Source organism: Nanorana parkeri, unplaced genomic scaffold (assembly GCF_000935625.1).
Source record: "Nanorana parkeri isolate BGI_ZX_2015 unplaced genomic scaffold, ASM93562v1 scaffold777, whole genome shotgun sequence".
NCBI lineage: Eukaryota > Metazoa > Chordata > Amphibia > Anura > Dicroglossidae > Nanorana > Nanorana parkeri.
This window is the reverse complement of record NW_017307045.1, coordinates 642,900-666,590: the sequence shown is the minus strand read 5'-3', so window position 1 is coordinate 666,590 and position 23,691 is coordinate 642,900. Positions and strand designations below refer to the sequence as shown.

Here is a 23,691-nt window from a genome sequence, read left to right as displayed (position 1 = left end):
AAAATCACATGAGCATACAGCTCTGCATGCTAATATAAAATCATCTTACATTCATTAGCTAAACAAACATATTTTTTATTTTACTTACAATTTCTTTTTGTTTCTACTACCTGGTTCTCCTTGGCACAAATGTTTTAATCACGCCCAATCGTTGCATGCTGGGAAAGTTACACTAGCAGAGCATTACTGGGAAATCTCACCTGTAAATCTCATGAGATCTCAGGGAAAGCCATTTTCCTCCCCTGAGATGATGCTCATGGTCACATATTCTAGTCACATGTGCTAGAGTTCCAGAAAGTAAAGGGAGATCTATTAATATGCCCTTAGTATAAAATGGCCACTGTCTGGGTATTAAAAGAAAAATAAGGTATGCGAGAAATAAAAGTTCTGCAATTATGCAGGTTTGTGGGTTTGTAGATTGTCATTACTAAACATTTCTAAAGGTGCCTTTGTTGTTATTTTGAAGATATGGGTAATGTTCCTCTTCGGCCTAATATTTTTCCTGGGGTACAAGGAGTAACAGCACCAACTTAGCTCACAACTATTCACAATAAAACAACCCTGTTGATTCCTACCTAATCACTAGGTACTTTCATCCCACAGGACCCATCAATCAGATAACATTTTTGTGAACTGAACACCAAGTCAGTCTTTTGATGTTATGATGTACCAAGATTTATCAATTTTGCCTAGAGTGGGAAGGAGTCTGATCTTCCCTCATTCCAGAGCAACACAGTATTCAAACGGAGATGACACATGAATTCTTCAAATATTCCTTTGAAGTATCCAGATGAAATATTTCTGGAGTTTGTTCCACAGTAGATTCTCCAAATACCTTTTTAAATAGGTATTAAATATACACTATATGGCCAAACATTTATGGAAACCTGACTATCCCACCTACATATAAGACTAAAAGTATGTGAAAACCCTCTACAAATGATTGCAAGAATTTGATGCTACAGCATTCAAAGCCATTTTAGACAATTGTACACTTTTAACCTTGAGGTAACTGTTATGCATCCATCATGACTGTGCCCCTGTGCACAAAGCCAGGGCCGTAAAGATATGGTTTGATGTGTCTAGTGTAAAGAAGTGCAAGCCCTGCCCCTTACCTTGCTGATCACATTTGAGATTAATTGGAATGATGATTGTGAGGCAAGTTGTTATGGATTGGGGCTCACAGGTATGAACTGGAGTCAGGTATGTGGACCCTTTCCATTACACTGGCAGGGACACTCAGAGAAAAGGGTCCAAGCAGTGTAGGCTGAGGACTCCTAGAGCTGGAGTACAAGCAGGGGAACAGAGCAGGGGAACTGAATGAGGTAGTGGAAGTCAGCTAAAGCTGGAAGTTCAAATACAAGGCAGGGTGCTGCAATGCTGAGTAGGTGGCATGGGATGCTGAGTAGGTGGCAGGGGTTCCCCAGGATGTAGAATCTAAGAGCCAGCCGGTATTCGCCAGAGCTCCTGATGATGGAGATGGGCTTGGCTGCGTGCTGACCCCAGGTCACAATCCTTAGGTCCACCCAACTCACCCAACAGGTACAGGGTACAAATAAAGGGTTAGGGACAGGCTAAAGACTTCCAGGGACAAAGCGAAGCACAGCGTAGACAGGGATTTCCAAGGACAAAAGTGAAGCACAGGGCAGCCTGTAGACAGGGATTTCCAAGAACAAGCCAAAGGTTCGGTACACAGGAAAACTTCCAAGAATTCAGGGTAAATCACAAATGGGGGACTCAGCAGCTAGCTTGGGAAAGCGTTGCTCGGGCAGCGTGCCATTCGATGCCCTGAGTATAAATAGAGACAGGAAGAGGGAGGATCCACAGGATTGGCTACAAGCAGACTGCACTGATTGGCCAAGAAGCTGCATAAGAAACCGCAGGAGAGGTCGGCTGACGCCTAAAGCTTGCAGACAGGTGCAAGAGTGAGTCAGGTTCAGAGCACATGTCTGGAGGACTACAAACTCCAGCACAGCCCTACATGCCTGCAGAACCAGGGGTAAGAGGTATGTATATACTTGAAGAACTACAAGTAACAGTACCGCTGCAAGTCTGCAGCTGAACTGTGACACAAGTTTTCTTGTCCAACATCAGTATGAAACTTTGCAAATGCTCTTTTAGCTTAACAGGCACAAAAAAATTCTACAGAGACACAAGTTTTGTGGAAAGCCTTCTCAAATAAATGTCAGCTTTCATAGCCTTAAAAGGGAAGGAATTCTGTATTAAAGCCCATGGTTTTGGGATGTTCAACAGGCTCATGTAAGTGTGATGGTCAGGTGTCCACAAACTGTATGTTTTTAGGCTAGCCAACCTCTGTCTTTCGCAGTTATACCACACAGCGGATATCTCCCAGACAGTAATAAAGTCTCAATGTGAAACTGAGCCTCGCCCAGCCCCTCTTTCTAAAATAAAAACTGTGAAACTTTGAGTTGAGTCGCAATTAATATAAATAAATCACCTTTACATAAAGTTTAAATAATTTTCTTTACTATCTACAGCTTAATTTTGCATAGTTTATTCCAACACTTGAAGTTGTCACTATAATTAATGAAAGATAATAACCAGCTATATACAGTTTTAGTTATCTCACTTATCCTATCTCGTTTCACATCTCTAGGAAGTTGTTGATTTGAGTATAAAAGTGAAACGCCAGCCATTTTTTTTTCTTTCTTCTGGCCTTAGTGGGAAAAGTTTAGAACTTCGGGCAGCTTTTACTGTTGTCTGGATCCCCCACTAGAGAGATATTCCACTTCTCCAACTTCATAAAAACCTGCCAGAGGTTAAAATGTTTTCCCACTATTCTAAAGTATAGAAGTTTTTATTGCTGTCTGTGGCCCTGTTAGAACATTTTATCGCACTTTCTGAAACACTGAACCACTGTCACTGGAACAGGAAATGAGGAAAACCTCTCCAGTGTAAAACATTACATCAATAGAATCTTGAGGTTTTAACCATAATCATAAAAAAAAATATTTTGCCAGGATTATATTTTAAAATATATCTTAAAGGAAACCAACTTTGAGGTTGAAAGTCTAACAACCTAGTTGCTAAGATTAACCAGTTGCCGTCCGTCCGTTTTTTTGCAACAGTCGCATTTGCAGTTGCATTTTATTTTCTGCTCGCGCGCGCCCCTAGTGCGCGCGCACAGGCAGACAAAACCCATCCAATGTAAAGAGCCGTTACCGGCTGTTTCACCTATACACGATCGGCGGCTCTATAGCCCCACCCCATAAGTTCCCCACCCCCACGTTTCCGCACATATAAACGTAAATACGCGTCCGGTCCACCAGCGCGCGAAAACGACAATTGCGCTACACACGTTACATATCGCCGCGAACGTCGCAGTGAGAGCAATAATTTTAGGGCCATCAATCACTGATGACACTAAACTGATGAGCGGTAAAAGATTTTAAAGCGCGGCCTATGGCCAATTTTGGGTATTACAGTTTCTTGAGGTTTCGCGCACGCAATTTTAAGGCTTGACATGTTTGGTGTCTTTTTACCTGACGTGACCCCGTCTTTTATATTTTACCAAAAAATTGGGTAATAATACATGTTTTATCATTTAATATAGGGGAAACAGTTTTCTTTTTAAACAATTTCGGTAATTTTTCCTTAATATAGTAAAAAATAAAAACCCCAGTGGGGACTAAATACCACCAAAGTAAAGCTCTAGCTGTCCCCAAAAAATGGTATAAAGTTTATTTCAGTACAGCGTTGCATGACGGAATAAATGCCAGTCAAAGTACCGCAGCGCTGAATAATGAAAAATGGCCTGGATGGGAAGGGGGTTTAAACACCACGGACTTTAAGTGGTTAAAAAAGGTACATATTTAATTCTACCTTGTACAATTGTAATAGCAGGATTCTCTTAGACAATCGGCACTAGCCTTCAGCCCTAGACAATCGGCACTAGCCTTCAGCCCCTGCCCATGAGGAGTTTTCCCACGAACAACTCACAAACAGTGACTTGACTTTAGATCTCTATATTGTACTATGACTTGTAACAGAAATGGCAACAAAAGCTGCGTAACCCGCAGGCAGGTCATCACCACTCATACAGCTTGCTGGTGCACAAGTATAACAAGTGACAGACAATGCTGCTTTAATGTCAATGTCAAACACTACAGTCTGACTGTGGGGCAAACAAATATAGGCTATGACTGCTTTTCTCTCTGCTTCAGCAAATGAAGGACCGACTCTGACTATGGGGAACACATATAGGCTATGACTGCTTTTCTCTCTGCTCCAACAAATGAAAGACCGACTTTGACTATGAGGAACACATACTGTATAGGCTATGAGTGCTTTTCTCTCTGCTATAAGAAAGGGAGGAATGACTTACACTGTTTTTCTAAATAGTACTTTAGAGCAATGGTTCCCAAAGCTTTTTTACTTGCCTACTCCTTGGCAGCCCATTTTCATAACTTTTACCCCTCGTTGGGGATGGGAGAGAGAGGGTAGAGTAGCGGATGGGGCTAATAGTGGTGCATGCAGAGTTTTGTGCTGAATAGTGGGGTTGTCCAAATTATGCTAAAATTGGGATTTAAGGAGTAAAGGGGTATGGTTAAATAAAACCTGAGTCTACTTTACTCTGGGCCAAGAGTGCATAAAGTACAGTGTACAGGGGCCAGGAGTAAATAATGCATAGGGTGCAGGGGTCAGGAGCGTGTAACAAACCGTGTACTGGGGTCAGGAATAATGTGTATAGTGCATGGGTCAGGAGTACATAATGTACAGGGTGCAGGGGTCAGGAGTAAGGAGTGCAGAAGCAAAAGTAGATAAAGCACAGAGTTCCTCCCAAGCGACTACCCCTCCACCCCGTGGCAATACCACCTCCAGCACAAATGACCCTGTCCCTCCCTGAATTGAAATTAAAATGCATGCATAAATGAAGGAATAAATGAAAAAAAAAAGTAAAAATGAAAAACAAAAGTAAAAATGAAAAACAAAAAAGTAAGAATGAAAAAAGTTAGAATGAAACTATGAATGAAACATGTATGCTGTGCACATGCTAGGCCGGGTTCACACCTAGGTGCCATCATTTTTGCGCATTTGTAAGCGCGTGTTCAGCATGTGGTTATTTGCATGTTTAGGTGCGTTGTGCACATGTTGAAGCGCGTTTGTACGTGCGTACATGAAAATTTGCGTTTTGATTGGCAGCTTAAGAAATATTGTGGGCAATGGACAAACGCGCATAAACTTGCACAACAATGTGCAACATGCTTCTGCCAGGCGTTTTCAGGCGTTTCCATTGAAGTCTATGCAGCAAAAACGGGCTGTTAACTGCCCAAAGAAGCTCATGCACCTTTTTGGGCGTTTGACGTTTTGCTGCTCAGGTGTGAACACGGGCCATTGAAAATCATGGGATTTCTTGTGTTGGGCATTTAAAAGCACTTTTCCAACTGCTCAAAAACAGCTAGGTGTGAACCAGGCCTTACTCTGGGCTGTTACTTGGCTGCCATCTGTACCTCTGATTCCTGCTCCTAATCTCCACTGTCCTCTCAGCCTGCAAGCCATGCTCCGCTTCCTTATCCTCATCCACCTGCCATGTCATAGTGCTGATGCAGTTGAGCTCCAAGCTGCACACTGACCTACTGAGTGTCGTGTATGCTAAACTGCCAAGCCTTCCTGTATCTGGTCCTTCCTTTATCTAGCCCTCCCTGCTGATTCAAAGGAGCTGTAGGTGCTCAGACAGGAGGCTGTAAAAGAACAGCTCACACTTCCTCCCTGCTCACTCCTCTTCCCCAGTGTTGCCTCTCCGCTCCATTGAGTCTTCTGGGAGAGACACAGTGAAGTCACAGTTTCCGCCATTAGTTTTCCCCCCGTAGCCCTAAAAGTCCCAGCACATACCCCCAGGTGGGAAACTGCTGCTCTAGAGGAAGGGTTTTTAATCGCAGGACACAGGCTTTGCAAATAAAGTAAAGTTTATTAACTAAAATAGCTTCACAGCAGCAAAGTAACTAAACAGTTCATCTCTTCACTGACCAGCTGGCAAACTCAGAGAGCAACTCTTCAGTACAACACAAAAGAACAGTCTCACCGGCATGAAGATTTCAGAGCTGCAATCACAGTTTAAACAGTCCCAGACTTCAAGGGTAACTTTCCCAGTCTACAGATTTCCAGCAAGATTGCTGACATTCGAGCTCACAGCAGTACACAGATGTCCAACCTCCTCCACACTACTCCCCACCTGCAAGCTACCACTTCCTGTCTTTTAAACACACTCTTCCTCCAGCAGGTGAGTTAACCCCGTCTCATCCTTTAAAGGGACCTCAGTCCAAACAGAGGGGAAATATAGCGTCCTTCCAGGACCTAGCCCCGGTGTCCTGTACAATAGACATGTGCGATTCGTTTCGTTCCGAATCGAAATTCGGACGAATTTTCGGAAATTCGGACATTCGGTTGTATCCGAATTCCGAATTACAGACATAACGAATACAAACGAATCCGAATTTCCATTTCCGAAATTCTGTAGCGGTAGTTCGAACGTTCGTTTCGTTTTCTGTTCTTATTCGTATCTTATTCGTTTCGTTCGTTGGAACAAAGTGACATTAGAGAAGGAGAAAAATATTTTTCCCCCCTCAAATGTAACTTTGCTGCAAACGAACGAACGAACGAAACGAATAAGAACAGAAAACGAAACGAACGTTCAAACTACCGCTACCGAATTTCGTCTGAATCCGAATTCCGAATTGACTTTCACACCCGAATCCCGAAAAACGAAATAACACAAATCCGAATTTAAAACAAAACTAAACAAATTTTTTGGCAGTGCACATGTCTACTGTACAATATATATATATATATAGTGTAATGTAAATGAGTATATATATAAAGAACACACACAAAGCTCTCTGTACTCATAATATATCAGGATGCTAATGGTCCACTGATTTCGCACTTAGACAAACTAGGCCACACAGTCAAGTTGCGACACATCACAAACACATGCACAACCTAATATGGGTCCTGGCCTATAGTTTAGTAGTAGTAACACTGTGCTGGAGTGATAGTCCTGCACATGGCTCTGATTTACCTATTGGTGATGGTCCAGTACTGTGTAGGAGGGAGGTCTCATATGAGAGAAAAGTCATCCTGCTCATTTGATGATGCAGGAACATTGCAAAATGACAGTCACAACAATCCAAAAAGGAAAAAAAACCTCCTTTGGACCCCAAAACACCTATTACTGCCCAACTTCCTTGCAGCATTCTTCTGGTCTCAGCATGTGTTCTCATGTTTTCCTCATCACTGCCTAGTTGAACAGCTCTAAATAATATCTGCTCTAAACCTCCACACTCATGATGTTGCCCAATCAGAAGGCATTGCTTTTCTTGCACTGGAAAAGTCTCTACTGCTAGGCCACACAGGCATATATCAGAAGAATAAATACTACTCCTTTACAAAATATATGGATACCATATGTAAATTTGAAAAATGCAAAGTGCATTGATTATGCATTCCATAGCTATCAGATCTCAGGCTAGGCTTAATCCTTTTACTTTTTTCATCCTGTGTTGCTGAGTAAATTAAGACTTTGCTGATAATCACCTCCTTTGTAGCATACTTATACAGGTTATTATCAAAGGTGGTTAATGTGTAACTCCAGTTTTAATTCTTTATTTAGTTTTGGTTCAGTGTAGGGAAGTGTTGCAACCTCTGTCAGGTTTTTATTGCTTTCTGTCCTCCCCCACTTTCAGGGAAACCACATCTTTGACAGCTGTCACCATAACCGGTGTCCCCATTGAAAGATATTGCCTGTAATTCTGCCCGTTCTGGTGACACTGCAATATGTTGCCCACTACCACTTTTAGCTCTTGGTGATGATGATCCTTAGGTAGCAAATAGTGAAGTTAGATTTTTCCAAAAGAAACACAAGCAGCAATAAAATAAACTGACAGAGGTTCTAACCTATCACCACTATAAAGTTAGAACGAATGTTTTGGCTGGAAGAATACTTTAAATTGCTCAGAATCATGATATTATAATTGGCTGGTAACCTAATCTTTACTGTCATGGCCTTTGTGGTGAAGTCACTTTACTTTGCATGCAGCCATTGCACCTTGTATTGCTTTTATTGAATTAGTCCATAATTGCTGATACAGTATGCCACAGAAACATTACAGGAGCCTTTTAAAACTAGTCCATTTCCAGAAACATTACATTAACTGTTAACTGTATTAAATTTGAGTCAATCATTTGAAACAGGATAACCCCCAATGATTAGGTTTTCCTCAGTGGATTGGAAATGTTAGAGAAATTCCTTCTTTAATATCTGTACCATCTTTAAATGTGAGTTTGATGATCACATTATCCAATGTTATCAGATTTTGGTAACCATTTTCCTGAAAGTTCTTTTTCCAATAGCATATTTAGTTGATATTATGATAAATAAAAAACCATAAGCGGCCGTTGAAAGTATATTACAAGTGAGATTTACCTCTACTGTTTTAGATTCACCCATTTCTCTAAGTGCAAGGATTCTTTCTCTGCTCAGCCCATTAAATGCACTTTTCTGATCTTTTCCTATTTATCCTGGGTAAGCAAAAAATAATCTGGTGTCATGTCCCATTGACCTTAAGGTAAAGATGCTAAGTAACATACAGAAACACACATATTTATGTCTGTGTAGTGTGTGTGTATATATACACTATATTGCCAAAGTATTGGTACACCTGCCTTTACTAGGGTTCAATATTGAGTTGGCCCGCCCTTTGCAGCTAGAACAGCTTCAACTCTTTTGGGAAGGCGTCCACAAGGTTCAGGAGTGTGTCCATAGGAATGTTTGACCATTCTTCCAGAAGTACATTTGTGAGGTCAGGTACTGATGTTGGACGCAAAGGCCTGGATCTCAGTCTTCACTTTAATTCATCCCAAAGGTGTTCTATAGGGTTGAGGTCAAGACTCTGTGCTGGCCAGTCAGGTTCCTCCCCCCCAATCTCTCTCATCCATGTCTTTATGTACCTTGCTTGGTGCACTGGTGCACAGTCATGTTGGAACAGGAAGGGGCCATCCCCAAACTGTTCCCACAAAGGTGGGAGCATGCAATTGTCCAAAATGTTTTTGTATGCTGATGCCTCAAGAGTTCCCTTCACTGGAACTAAGGGGCCAAGCCCAACCCCTGAAAAACAACCCCACACCATAATCCCCCCTCCACCAAACTTTACACTTGGCACAATGCAGTCAGGCAAGTACCGCTCTCCTGGCAACTATCAAACCCAGACACGTCCATCAGATTGCCAGACAGAGAAGCATGATTCATCACTCCAGAGAACACGTCTCCACTTCTCTAGAGTCCAGTGGCAGCGTGCTTTACACCACTGCATCCGACGCTGTGCATTGCACTTGGTGATGTAAGGCTTGGATGCAGCTGCTCGGCCATGGAAACCCATTCCATGAAGCTCTCTACACACTGTTGTTGTGCCATTCTGAAGGCCAAACGAAGTTTGGAGGTCTGTAGCTATTGACTCTGCAGACAGTTGGCGACATCTGCGCACTGTGCGTTTCAGCATGCGCTGACCCCACTCTGTCATTTTACGTGGCCTGCCACTTCATGGCTGAGTTGCTGTTCTTCCCAGTTGCTTCCACTTTGTTACGATACCTCTAACAGTTGACCGTGGAATATTTAGTAGCAAGGAAATTTCACGGATGGACTTATTGCACAGGTGACAACCTGCCACACTTGAGTTCACTGAGCTCCTGAGAGTGACCCATTCTTTCACAAATGTTTGTAGAAGCAGTCTGCATGCCTAGGTGCTTGATTTTTTACACCTGTGGCCATGGAGGTGATTGGTGCAAGCACTATTTTGATCGCACCGCACCCGAACGCATAGCAGGAACTAAAATTAAATTTGTATTACTATGTATTGAATTTCCATAAGTTCCATCTCACTCCTAATGACCATATCGATCTGGAAGTTTGTTAGCTTACATATTGAATACGTGCATAGATTGTACTTCCTCAATGCACTGACGCAATTTCACTCAGTCCAGTGAATATACACTTCCTTGTGTCACAACTCTCTCAGAGCCTGCTGTCTGAACTACAACTCAACGTCTGAACAAAGTAACATTATCTTGCTTGATGGAAGCAAAGCACTAAGGGCTATGTAGTTTTGAGAAATAAAGATTGCATCGCTTCATGCAGCAGGAAAAGAGATGCAAAGCACACTGGGAATCCAGGAAGTTGTTGAAAGTGATGGGCACACAGAAGGCAGCACTCACTACATCAAAGGGATGTTTTCATGTAAGTTTTGATTGCATTATCAAAAACAACTATAGTATGGATTCCTATTACAATGCTGCGGCTATGACAAGATAGTATATGCTGTGACTTTACTCCTTTACTCCTTTAAAGCATACCTTTGACCACAATACAGGCACTGCAGTTCATTAAGTTGTAGGGTCCCTTTGCTGTAAACTGACTTGCCATAATTAGATCTTCTCCCCCAAATCACCATTATACCTGCAGGTAGAAGTCTAGCTCCTGCTGAACTTTAGTGTTTGCTCCGGCTGTAGCATTGTAGGTCTCATAGACCTCAGCATTGTGGTCACATCTCCACCCCCCATCTCCTCCTGACCAATCCCAAAATGGATGTTGGCCTGTTTTCTCTATGGTTGGCCAGGAGGAGAGGGGGGCAGATATGTGACCACAGCAGTGAGGTCTATGAGAACTTTAGCACTACAGCCAGGGTGGGTCTGCAAGTTCATCTGCAGCTGGACTTCCACCGTCAGGTATACTGAAGTTCTGGGGAGAAGGAGGCAGATTTTATTATGGCAGGTAGGTTTACAACATAGGACCTCTACAGCCGCATATCTGTGTCAAGTCATATTCAGGTAATTTAAACTGCTTGTATTAAAAATATATTTAACGATATATTAATGAATACAGAGATGTGTTCACTTTTATACCTGCCTGGAGTTCAGCTTTTAATATCCAGTTTTGTTACATGTAGTTTTTAAACAGCACCACACATGAAGTTTATTGGATATTACTATATTAGGCACATTCACATATAAGTGAAATTATTTAAATATGGCTATATATTAGATTTATCAGCAAGTAAAAGCATGCCTACAGTATGTGATTTAAATTTCTTGTCTTAAAGCATGGTAACTATAGCATCAGTACTGCAATTAATATTTATATATTAGCGGTGGATAACACTAAATACAGGGCACAATGCACCAAACAAGGTTCATATTTATAATATTTACATTTCTTAATGTCATACTGTTTATTCATTGTTGCTAGTTTCGGCGGTGTGTGATCTCCAGTGAGTATATGAGTGAAGTGCAGTAAATAAATGATCAACTATGGCTCCAGACACTGAACATGTAGGGCCTGATTTACTAAAGCATGATATGGTATGAAGTGGAATAAATAAAACTTGTGTTCTCCAAACTATCAATCAGGTACTAGATAATTTAATAAAAAAGGGAGTGTCTCCTTCATGATTGGATATTTGAAGTGAATGTAGATTCACTTCACTCTACATCACCTTGCATCACACTTAAAATAGAACTATTAGGTGACCTTTTTATTCCATAGTTCTCTTTAGGGTCACGGGAATACATATACTAACCTCCTCCCGGGAGTGTAAATCATTCACCTCATAGTTCTTCTTTAAGTAAAATCGAATCCATTTATTAAACTCACAAGTAAACAAGTATGCAGATATGATTTCCCTTATTCTCAGTTAATGCAAACTATGCAATGTTTACAGTGGCCAGTACCTGTGATGACAGTTCTGAACGCATATTGAAACAAAAGTAACAGGTTACATTTGCAAAGTGTCTTGGGCCCCTCAGATATAATATAGTTTATAATACCTAACATGTTTTTTAAAGTACCCTCTAAGATAAACCACTGCAAGAATAAAACAAACAATGTGCTTAATGCAAATACACTATACCTTCCCTTAAAATCAGCCTGGAACTGTTCCTCAGCCAGTATGCAAGTAAAATACGCAAGAAGTGATTGGCTTCTGGCTACCTCTTTTGGTGACACCAGCAATAAACAATTATACTAGACTTGTGAAATGGAAAATGCATGTCGTTATAAATGAGATGCCAAGAGAGTTAATTATGGAAGTATACACATGAAAACACAGCCGAATGGAATTTCCCCTGGGCATTAATATCAAGATAATCACTCTGAATAATTGTACGTTAGCAGACTCTTGGTCTGGAAGTGTTAAGTCATACCAAAAATCCTTCTTTGTGTTTTGCTCGAGATCCCACATTTTACATTGATATTCGTGCTAATAAGCCATTCCGCGTGTGTATTGCACAGGGAACCATAGCCTGGCCTCCGCATTCCGTTAATTGCCGGCTTACACAGTGCTCTAGGATGCTGTTAACTTTGAGGAAATGAAAACTTGGAAAGGGGAAAATACAGAAAAAGTAAATAAAAACAAAGATAAAAGAGCAGATGTTGCCTCCAATTCTAAAGTCTTGCATTTTGAGTATTTACTTGAACTATGCAGACAGTTGCTATTTTTCAACAGCTCATTACTAGATACTATATGGAGGAAAGCTGTTTAAGTATGCAGAAACTTTTCCTTTTCACATGCATTGAATCAAAATGCATTAGCTATACCGTTACTTTAGTACCAATCTAGCCTGTAAAATGTTGTATTTTTAGGAACAATTATATTTCAAAATTTTCTTTTAGCCTACAGAATGTGTCATGGTCATTTAAGTTAAAAAAAAAAGTATAATTGTACAGCGCTCAGAACCTTTCTGTGGAATAAAGACACTCAAAGTGCAAAGGAAGTGCCTCAGTATAAATACAACAAAGTGTTATATAACTGTGCTAAAATACACTGAGTGGCCAGTTTATTATGACCACCTGACTTTTGTAGGCAAATTAGCTATAATTAGCTATAATTTTGCGCTGAAGTTGCTAGAGGGCCAGACCATTATAAATAGGGAAGCAGGTTGTTTACCATGACAGTAGAAGTGATTTGTTTCTGAAGATACGGGTAAACAATGCAATTTAACAGCCTTTGAACGTGGGATAATTGTTGGCGCTCGGAGCCATGGAGTGAGTATCAGCAAAACAGCAGAATTCGTTAAATGTTCAAGAGCAGCTGTTGTTAAAGTGTTTAAAGACTGGACTGTCAGGCGAAATTCTTGGTCTGAAAGTGCAAATTGTGGCCGTCAGCGACTAGTCAATGTTAGGGCAGAACGGAGAGTGGCAAGACTGGTACAAGACAACAGAAGGGCAACAGTGCAGTGTCAGATTCCTCGCATCACCTTTCAACATCTCGTGGAGTCACGAGGCGGCCCAACGAAGTCATCTCGTGGAGTCATCTCATGGCCCAACAAAGTACTGATGGGGTGGTCATAATAATCTGGCCACTCAGTGTATATACAATGTGCAAAAATAGATGTGCACAAATGTATGGGACTGATAATATTAATAAATCACATCACAATATAAACATAATTTTAACAGATAAATACAATATAAATATAGTCCAACAACCAGTCCAATAAAGTAAAGAAAAAGAAAAAGGTGAAAAAAAGGAAAAAAAAAACTTCTTTCCAAATCAGTGCAAATCCCACAACTCCATGTGAAATCAATCAGATGTGTTCCAAAAAGTCTGTGCTCCTCAACGTGTCCCACAGAAGAGGTTCCCCTAATGGGGGTGCACTCACCGCAAGAACTGACTGTATACCGACAGCCAGCACACGCTTTAATTAGTCGGAGTGACTTTCAGCCAGCACTCGTTTTAATAAGTCGGAGTGACTGTCAGCGTCCTCCGTCCTTAGATCCCGTTTTTTCCTCCTCGCATTCATCTCCAATAGGTAACCATAATAAAGCAGAGCACAATCCTCATGGTCCAGTATATAAAAAATGTATTTGAACAAAAAAGTAAAAAACTTACATTTAAAATAATAACAGCCGCATAAGAGTCCGTCTCCTTAGACTGAGAGTGTGACGTTAAAAAGATCCACCCCAACGCATTTTGTCATTACGACGTTGTCAAAGGATGGCAAATACTCCACTATCACCCCACATAACCCATATAACCTAAACACCAGCATCTACCCGCAATAACCACTTTAAAGGAGGAAATGGATACAGACACATATATTCTTTTCTAGCTAGTCAATGGAGGTAAATTTGATATATATATAGTTACAGGAAATGTATCCCAGAACTCATGATTAACATAATAGAACACAAACGAGTGTTCCACCAGTACGATCAAGGAGGAAAAAACGGGGTTCCATATACAATCTATTCAACCACCAAGAAAAAAGTTATAAATAAATAAGAAAGATGAAATAGATAAAAACACATTCCCTTCTAATGTACTAATGGGGATAGGTATAATATTAACCCATTCCTGATAGTGGGAAATGTATCACCCATAGAACAAACTATTAAAATATGTCCATATCATCCCCAATGAATCGAGTAGATACAAATTAAATATATGGGTAAATACTAAACAAACTAAATGTAAATACATATATATATAAGCCGTCATCCATAAAGGGTATTTATAATTCAAAAAAGTGACTTTTTAATTAGGCCTATATGCACTTATACCAGTATTGTGAAAGTTAAAATGAAACCCCTACATAACATCACATTGAATCAATACAATGGGAAATGTCATGAAAAATGTGATAACAAAAACATGGTATACATCCCAACCAACAACACCATAGAACATATCATTAGAAAACAATTCCAGACATCATAAAATGACTGTATAAACTCCTTCATCCTCAATCAACCAAGTTAACCTGGACACAATCTTGGAGTCTGGTGGGCTCATGGTCAGTGAAATCCTTGCTTTTGGAAAGCACAGTTTTCATAGCTGTCATATTTATACAGCCTTGTGGGACATGACAGTGCTGCCTCTGCACCAAGCAGCTATTTTAGGCACAAGTGTATGGGTGATTTTAGCATGATTTTTAAATCCCAACTTCAGGCAAACATAAAACACACAAATTAATGCAGTTATGTGTTCATTAACACAATAATAACTGTATATTTTTGGGAATGGGATTTTAGGAATGGGCAGCACCAGGGGATAATCATATGACAAGGAACACGCTGACAGGAGGAATGAGCACAGTGAGAAAAAAGATGACCTGAGCGGTATGTAAATCTTCATCAGTGCCAATATGTGCTGAAGCAATGTAGCGTTTTTCACATGCAGGAAAAGGCATAACAGGCTAAAGCTGGCCATACACCTATAGATTATCTGTAGATTTTCTATGGTCAGATGGAAAAAGTGCAACAGATTCCTCCATCTACGCTAAACTGTGTGGATGGAGGAATCTCCCGCTGGGCCAAGCCTCAGTATCTTGCTAGTTGGCCTTGCTGGCTCCCAAAATACCTGAACAATGCCTGCATCCAATCAGATTGTTTAGGTATTTTGAGAGCCAGTGGGGGCTGACTTGCAAGATACTGAAGCTAGGCCCAGTGGGAGATTCCTACGTCCACACAGCTTAGCATAGATGGAGGAATCTGTTGCACTTTTTCCATCTGACCATATTAAATCCCCCGATAATCTATAGGTGTATGGTCAGCTTTACAGTTCGAGACCACGCAGTGTCAAGACAAAGTAATGACAATGCTGGTGTGATTCTGAAATGTCAGTCTACAATGCTTATTTATGTGAATAAAGCTACAACCCTTCAATGCATAAAGTATGCTAACAAATAGGAGATTATCACTGCAGTCTGGGCGCACTGTGTGTTCCATATGCTCCCAAAGAAATATTGCACACTGTTGCTAATACCACGGACAAATCTTTATGCAAGAACATGCATGATGCTATCTCGCCTCCAAACCGCCCACCTCTGACTCATTTCACCGTTAGGGGCTTAGTTGTGGATGTAAGTTATGCTGGTGTAAATTAACCACTTGAAGACCAGGGTGTTAAACCCCCTTCCTGTCCAGTCCGGTTTTCAGTATTCAGCATTGAGGTAATTTGACTGACATTTATTTAGTCATGCAACACAGTACTGAAATTAATTTTATATAATTTTTTGGGGACAGATAGAGCTTTCTTTTGGTGGTGTTTAATCACCACTGGGTTTATAATTTTTTACTATATAACAAAAAAGTACCGATTTTTTTTTTAGAAAAACCTGTTTTCCTTACATTATATTATGAAATACTTATTATTACCCAATTTCTTGGGTAAAATATAAAAGACGGGGTCACGTCAGGCAAATAGACACAACACATGTCAAGCTTTAAAATTGTGCGCCCCGCGAAATAGCAAAAAACGACCATACCAAAATTGGCCATAGGCGACGTTTTAAAAGCTTTTACTGTTCAACAGTGTGGTAGTAACAGTGATTGATGGCCCTAAAGTCATTGCTCTACAGCCGCTGGAACACTTGTATTTAAACAGCCATCGCTGGCTGTTTAAAATTTGAGCAGTTTTCCCGCTCGTGCGCGTGTTAGACAGCACGCATGAGTGGGGGCAGGGAAGGAGGTTTTAAAATGCCCACCGGCTTCTAGAAGGCTCCAGTCCGGCTGCTTATGTACGGCCGCTGGATGGGAAGCAGTTAATATACTACTTTAAGCTTGATGGTGCAATCCACCTACTCACAGCATCCTGCTCAAAATCAGGGGCAATCCTGTAAGGTGTGTCACTGCCACTAATGACTTTGCAGATGACCTCATCAGGTTCCTGCTGCTCTTTCACTGTCCAAACATGGGCTGGGGAAAGGCAGTGTCAGCACTGTATTCTTTCACTGTAATGGACAAAGCTTTCTCACTGTGCTCTGTCACATGAGTGTGTAGATCTCAAGATTGAATGGATAGAATTGTAAATCCTTTGGCAGGTCAAATAGCTCCCTAATATGTATTTTAACTGTGTAACTAGCACTTTTCCTGAAGTTCAGCTTTAATTGCACAAGCCACATGTCAGAAAATTTCACAACATTAATCACTCACATCACTCTCTTCTCCACTGACTTTGTTGAAAATTACTGATATTGCATTTTGCCACTAGCATCTACATCTGATGGTGTATGTTTATCAATGGGTGATTGTGGGTTATTTGTGGCAAACCTCCACTCTTAACCTTTGCAATATATTCAGTGTGGAGGAGGTCAGTGTAGCTGTGTCCTTTAGACCATGCTTACTGTATCATCCTCGATGATACAGATCTTTGCGACCAGATAAGTTTGTATAACTTGTTTTAAAAACGTTTCTGTGTGCCTGCATGTTTATAGATTTTAATTTCTTGTTTAACTGCTTAAAATAGAACCTTAACCACTTGCTGACCAGGTATTTACACCCCTTCCTGGCCAGGCAGGCCCAAAATTGACCATAGGTGACGCTTTAAAAGCTTTTACCGCTCATCAGTTTAGTGTTATCAGTGATTAATGGCCTTAGAATTATTGCTCTTACTGCAACGTTCACGATGATATGTAACATGTGCGGTGTAATGGGCGCAATTGTCGTTTTTGCGCGTATGTGCACCTGACGCATGTTTGAACGTGTGTATGTATAAGTAAGGATTTAACAAAAAAATTGTGTTATTGTTTATTCTTTTTCTTATGTGACTTTAAATTATTATTTTTTTGCAACTTTAATGTTTTTTCCTTTTGTTTTTCGCTTAACTTTATTGTTATCACATAGGGGGCTAAGAAATCCTCTATGTGATAGCAAAGAGATGTGACAGGTCCGCTTTATAGAGACATCAGGGGTCTTCAAGACCCCTAATGTCACCTAGGACCCCCCTGCATCTTTCGGCTCCTACGTGAATAACCCCCATAGTCTCAACAACCAGTAAATCAAATTTAAAACAAGCCCTTGCTCATCTTTTGCTGACCTAAATAGCTGCAGGCACTGAAGATTAACTTATCCTCAACATTATTTGAGGCAAGAGGAAACACTTTTTTTCCAGCAGGACTTAACTTCCTGCCAACCTTCTAATCACTAGTCCTAGAAATTCCCTGATGTCTAAGAGCTCCAACACTACATAGATTTACTAGTAAGGACATACTTTTATCTGTATTCATCCTACAAGCCAGATAATCTACGGCTGGCGGTTGTCGAGGAATGTGATTTGTCCCACGTGACATCTTATTTTGGTGCATTGCATGTCAAATAAACTATTATGCCACAGTGCATATATTTTTCTTGGCACATAGTACAACCCCATTTCAAAAACCTGGCAAAGTAAGAGGTACTAACAAGGAAGAGCTGGGGGAACATTTAGCAACTAATTGGGTTAATTGGCAGTGTAGCATCCCCTCTTCTTTTATCAACCCTCTGTAAATGTCTGGGAACTGAGGAGACTAGTTGCTGGAGTTTTGGGAGAAGAATGTTGTCCCATCCTTGCCTGATGTAGGATTCTAACTGCTCAACAGTCCTGGGTCTTCTTTGTCATATTTTAAGTTTCAAGATGTGCCAAATATTTACAGTTGGTGAAAGGTCTGGACTGCAGACAGGCCAGTAAAGCACCTAGACTCTTCTAATATGAAGCTATGCTGTTGTCACAGATGCAGTATGCAGTTTAGCATTGTCCTGCTAAACTGCAAGTTCTTTCCTGTAAAAGACATCATCTGGATGAGAGCATATGCTGCTCTAAAACCTGGATATATCTTTCAGCATTGATAATGCCTTTCCTGATGTGCAAGCTTCCCATTCCATACACACTAATGCACACCCATACCACCAGAGATGCAGGCTTTTGAAGTGAGCACTGATAACAAGCCGGAAGATCCCTCTCTTCTTTATCTGGAGGACACTGAACCCATAGTTGCCAAAAAGAATGCCAAATTTTGATTTGTCTGTCCACAGAACAGTTTTCCACTTTGCATCAGACCATTTTTAATGAGTTTTTGCCCAGAGAAGATGATGGCGTTCCTGGATCATGCTCAGATATGGCTTCTTCTTTGCATGATAGAGCTTTAACTGGCATTTGTGGATGGCAGGTGAACTTTGTTCACAGATAGTGATTTTTTGAAGTATTGCCAAGCCCATGCAGTGATGTCGACCACAGAATCATGCCTGTTGTTAATGCAATGCCGTCTGAGGACCCGAGGATCACAGGCATCTAATATTGCTTTTCGGTCTTGTCCCTTGCACACAGAGATTTCTCCAGGCGCTTGGAATCTTTTGATGATATTATGTACTGTAGATGATATATTTCAAGTCTTTGCAGTTTTACGTAGAGGAACATTAATCTATAATTGTTTGGCAATTTTAAGATGCAGCTTTTCACATATTGGTGAACCTCTACCCATCTTTACTTCTGAGACACTCTGACTCTCTTAGATGCTCTTTTTATACCCAATCATGTTACTGACCTGTTGCCAATTAACCCAATTAGTTGTAAAATGTTCTTCCATCTCTTCCTTGTTAGTTCCTCTTACTTTGCCAGGTTTTTCTTGGCCTGTCCCAACTTTTTTGAGACATGTTGCTGCCATCAATTTCAAAATTATCTTATTTTTTTCTAAAAAGAACATGAGGATAATCTAAGACCTGTTGCCTCTGTGAATGGTAGTCACAAGAGGAAAGACTGCTTGTATGGGGTAGAGTTCAAAGTCATGACGGACCACAATTCACTCACTTACATTCACACAACTGTCAGTCAAAAGCTGGAGGGCATTGCTGGTTGGCAGCTGTGACTAGATTTCTCTTGTAGTATCAACCAGGATTTGGGAACAGAGATATTGATGCCCTGTCCCAAAGGCCAAAAAATGCTGAAGCTACAGTAGTAGAATGGACTTAACTGATGCCGGAGGGAATCCAAGCTATGTGTAAGAGAGTCAAGCATTGAGCCTTTGAAGCAAAAGGACACAATTGGAGTTACTGCTATAGAAGTCCTTAAGCTCTATTGCAACCTGCACCTAGTGGAAGATTGAGACCCAACCACCCTTAATAGGAAAGACGCAAGAAGCGATCAATCAGAAGATCCCCTCTGATTCCTAACTTTGGAAGCTCTTGAATGTTACTGGTCAAAGCTTCTGCTAACTGAATCTTCAGAGGGAGCAAAGTTAATTCATAAGTAGTGGAATTGGCAGCAACGTCACAATGGATTGATTTACAGTAGAGCCCCTAATGATGATGTGGAGGAAAACTGGCAACTGTTCCTTTCTTAAAAACACAGGAGTAAAGTACTAGCAGCATGACATGATGAATATCTGGCACCAGGGAGGTATTTCAACCTAGTCAGAGGTTGGTTCTACTGGTCTTTCAAGAGAGCAGAGGTGGAGAGCTACTAACACTGTGTTTACAGTGTATACAGTAGAAGGCATTACCCACCAGGGCCACCCCAATGAACCACCAACAGAGCCAAGATCCAATTGAGTAGGTGTGCATTGATTTCCTGTGCTTGAAGCCCCATACAAGCGTATAAAGTAATATACTGGTAGTGACTGATCACTTTACCCAATATGCACAAGCTTTCCCAATGAAAGATCATAGAGCTTCTACCATATCCAAAGTTGTAGTAGAAAAGCTCTTTCCTATTATGGACTTCTGCAGGAGATTCACTCAGACTAGAGCAGAGTCTTGTAGAGCAAACTAATTAAAGGGCTATTAGGCATGCAGGGGGTAACAAATTCAGGAACTATTCCTTACCAACCTCAAGAAGATCCAAAACCTGAGTGGTTAAACTTAACCCATCTTAACATAGTGGTGAGACTCACGTCTGCAAAGGAACAACACTGGATTAGGGAAATACTAGCAGTGGTCCATGCCTTCAATAATACAACGCATGATGTAGCAGGGTATTTATCTTACATGCATATGTTCGGAAGAGAAAGCTAGTTACCAGTGGATCTGGCCTTTGGTATCTACGTTGATGGGACGAGCTCTGGTCACTAGGTCTCAGCAAGGCCCCCCCCCCCTTCCCCGCCAACAGGAGGATAAAACACCTTACACCAGTGCCCGCAACTTCCCCACAAGGTCACCGCTGCAGCCCCTCTGCGCTCTGCCTCCCCGTGGCCGGGCCTCGGTGGCCTTGTGGCAAATCTGGGCCTGATGGCTGTGGCAGTCAAATTGCCCTGTTGCTACTTCATCTGCTGCTGAAAACCACTCTGGAAGGTGAGAAAGAAATTGTACCACAGTCTTGAGTTTCTGATACCTCCAACCTTATATCTGACACAGTATTCCCTCTGCCCCTATCTTGTGTAAGGAACATTTACAAGATCATTTTGGTTACTAAATATGTTTACAGTTTCAGTTTGTAAACTACAAATTGTGCTTCTTTGGGAACCAAAAACCTTCAGTGGGGGCAATGTGTAGCTCTAGCCGAACACCCAGTCATTCTTACAACCACAGCTTTTTTCTCTCCCCTGGCCATTAACTGCTAGGCCACAGAGAAGAGCAGAGAGAGGAGGACCTTGACTGGCTGCATTAGTGGCCAGGAAGTTAAGCCCCACCCACCAGACCCAGGGAAGAGTGTGGAGAGAAGAGTATCCCCAGGCAATGAGAGTCTTGGAAAGCAGGTCAGGGTACCAGCTGTGTGGAGAGATGGAGTGCAACACACCAGGGCTGTGTGTCAAGTGAGGACACCAGACACTGGCTAAAGTGAGAGAGAGTACATATGCCTTGTACCACCCGCTGACCCCTTTCAGTAGTTATTTGGGTGGAGACACAGTGTGGCCTACCTCTCGCCCCCCTCCATCACAACAAAGGAGATGGATCGGCTTGATTTCCATGTACTTTCATTTAGACTGCAAGAAACAGAATCAGAAGACAGACTGCTATGAGGAGGATATTGGACGTGCATCTGAATGGTGAGCAGGTTTTGGCCACTTCTGTGTGTATGTTATTCCTGTCTACTATTGCAGGGATCTTGCTGCTGCCAGAGAAACTCTATTTAAAAGGGACCTATTCATCTCTTTAGCTTCAGCTACTTAGAATACTTTGTAAGGGTCTCCCACATTCCCATACCAAGTTAAAGGGCATTACTGCTGGCAGACTATACATACATAATTCCACTTGCCAGTGTTTATATTGGGCCTGGGTAGAGTAGACAGACCACATTGGTAACCACTACGTTTTATGTTCTATGGATATTTACATCTGTAATTGTTGTCATTGCTGACATTAGGGTTGTTTCTCTCTCATTCGCCTAGTGCATCATATCAGGGCCATTCACAGGTAAATAAGGGGATCAAACGTTATTGACTGTATTTACTGTTTTTTTTCTAATTAGAGTGGTTGATAGATTTTTAACCTTGCCATTGACAAATCTCCTTAACCAGTGCTTCAACTAAGGGGCTTATTTCAGCCTAAATACTGAATACTATTGGTATGTCAGTGTATTGTTGGCCCAGGTAACAAGCAGATCAGCACTGGAAAAAGGCATGTAGCTTTAAACATTTTACAAACAGCAGCTGAGGGCACTACCACCACTTGATGACAGATCCTTGCTGGCCATTGTTTGTCAAAACATCAGAGGATCTGTGATTTACTGGTGGTAGCACTACCGCCAATGAATGAAAGATCCCAGCCAGCTTGTACTTGTACACAAACAGGCCAGGGATCCTGGGTATCGTCATTGACTAAATATGGTTATTACAATGACAGATCCCAACTGGCTTCTGTACATGAAATAGCTGGCAGGAATCTGTCATATGTCATCTGCGATCGTTGGGCATGACAGGTTGTATTGTATAAACATAATTTTTAACTGTGAACAGCCTTGTTTCAAGTTGAACTCATGTTCAACCTGCTTGACAATGGATGCTTTTCTGAGTATGATTATTACCATGCTGACTCAATAGATGTTGTCATACAAACTTTTTGAGAAAATAATTGGTAACAATTTAAACCCTGAAATTCCAAAGGAAGAATTCTAGTTTATATCCTTGGTTGCTTTGGGACATCTACACATAAAATACTGTATATAAGAGTTCATTTTGTTGTTTGCTTTAATTGTTGTTTATGCTATCTGCAGTGTTGTTCTCCCCTCACCAAGTGTGTTTGAGAGGCCTTCCACCATCGGTAAGTAGCAAACCACAGTACTTATACTGTAAATTGTTGCACAATTCCGCTGTTATTGAACTGTTGCGTTTATTGTTGTCCAATTATCAAAGGCAAGTTATATCACTGTTGTTGTGTCACTGTATTGCTGAGTCCAGATACAGGCCGGATCTGGAAACGGTAAAAGGGCCCAACATTTCAAGCAGCTCCTTTGGGCGTCAGTGCTACACAACATAAACATTTACACAATAACTGTACCTAAAAGTTGTATAAAATGTAAAATGTATACATTTATTTGTAGCATAATCTATATTTTCTGTATAGATATTATACTACACTTACAGAGTGCAAAGAACCATTCACGACAGTCCTCTCAACCTCACAATCTATTTAGCCTACTATAGTAACACAAGGACATGCATGAGCACCCTAGCCCTAATTTGGTCATACTGTAATTAATCTACTAGTGTAACTTATAAGAAGATATCAGAACACCAGGTGGAAACCAACATTAATTGGGGAAAAAACATACAAATTTCACGCAGATGTCCTTTCTGGTAGTAATCAAGCTCAGGGTCTCAGCCGCAAGGCAACTATGCTAACTAGTATATCCACTTATCTCTGGCACTTCCTGATTTAAAATATTTAGATTGTTTATATGTCTTTGTATGAAAAATTGGTAAGGCCCCACTTTGATCAGAGTCCACCAGGGAATTTTTGCAATTGATGGGATATATGCATTGAAATGCTAATAG

The 23,691-nt window shown here is 41.0% G+C and overlaps 1 protein-coding gene across 2 annotated transcripts in view; it reads right to left on the bottom strand.

Annotated features, from left to right (window-relative positions):
- LOC108793724 (complexin-2) overlaps window positions 1-23,691 on the bottom strand; it is a 160,386-nt gene that overhangs the window by 135,460 nt on the left and 1,235 nt on the right. The window lies entirely within an intron of this gene.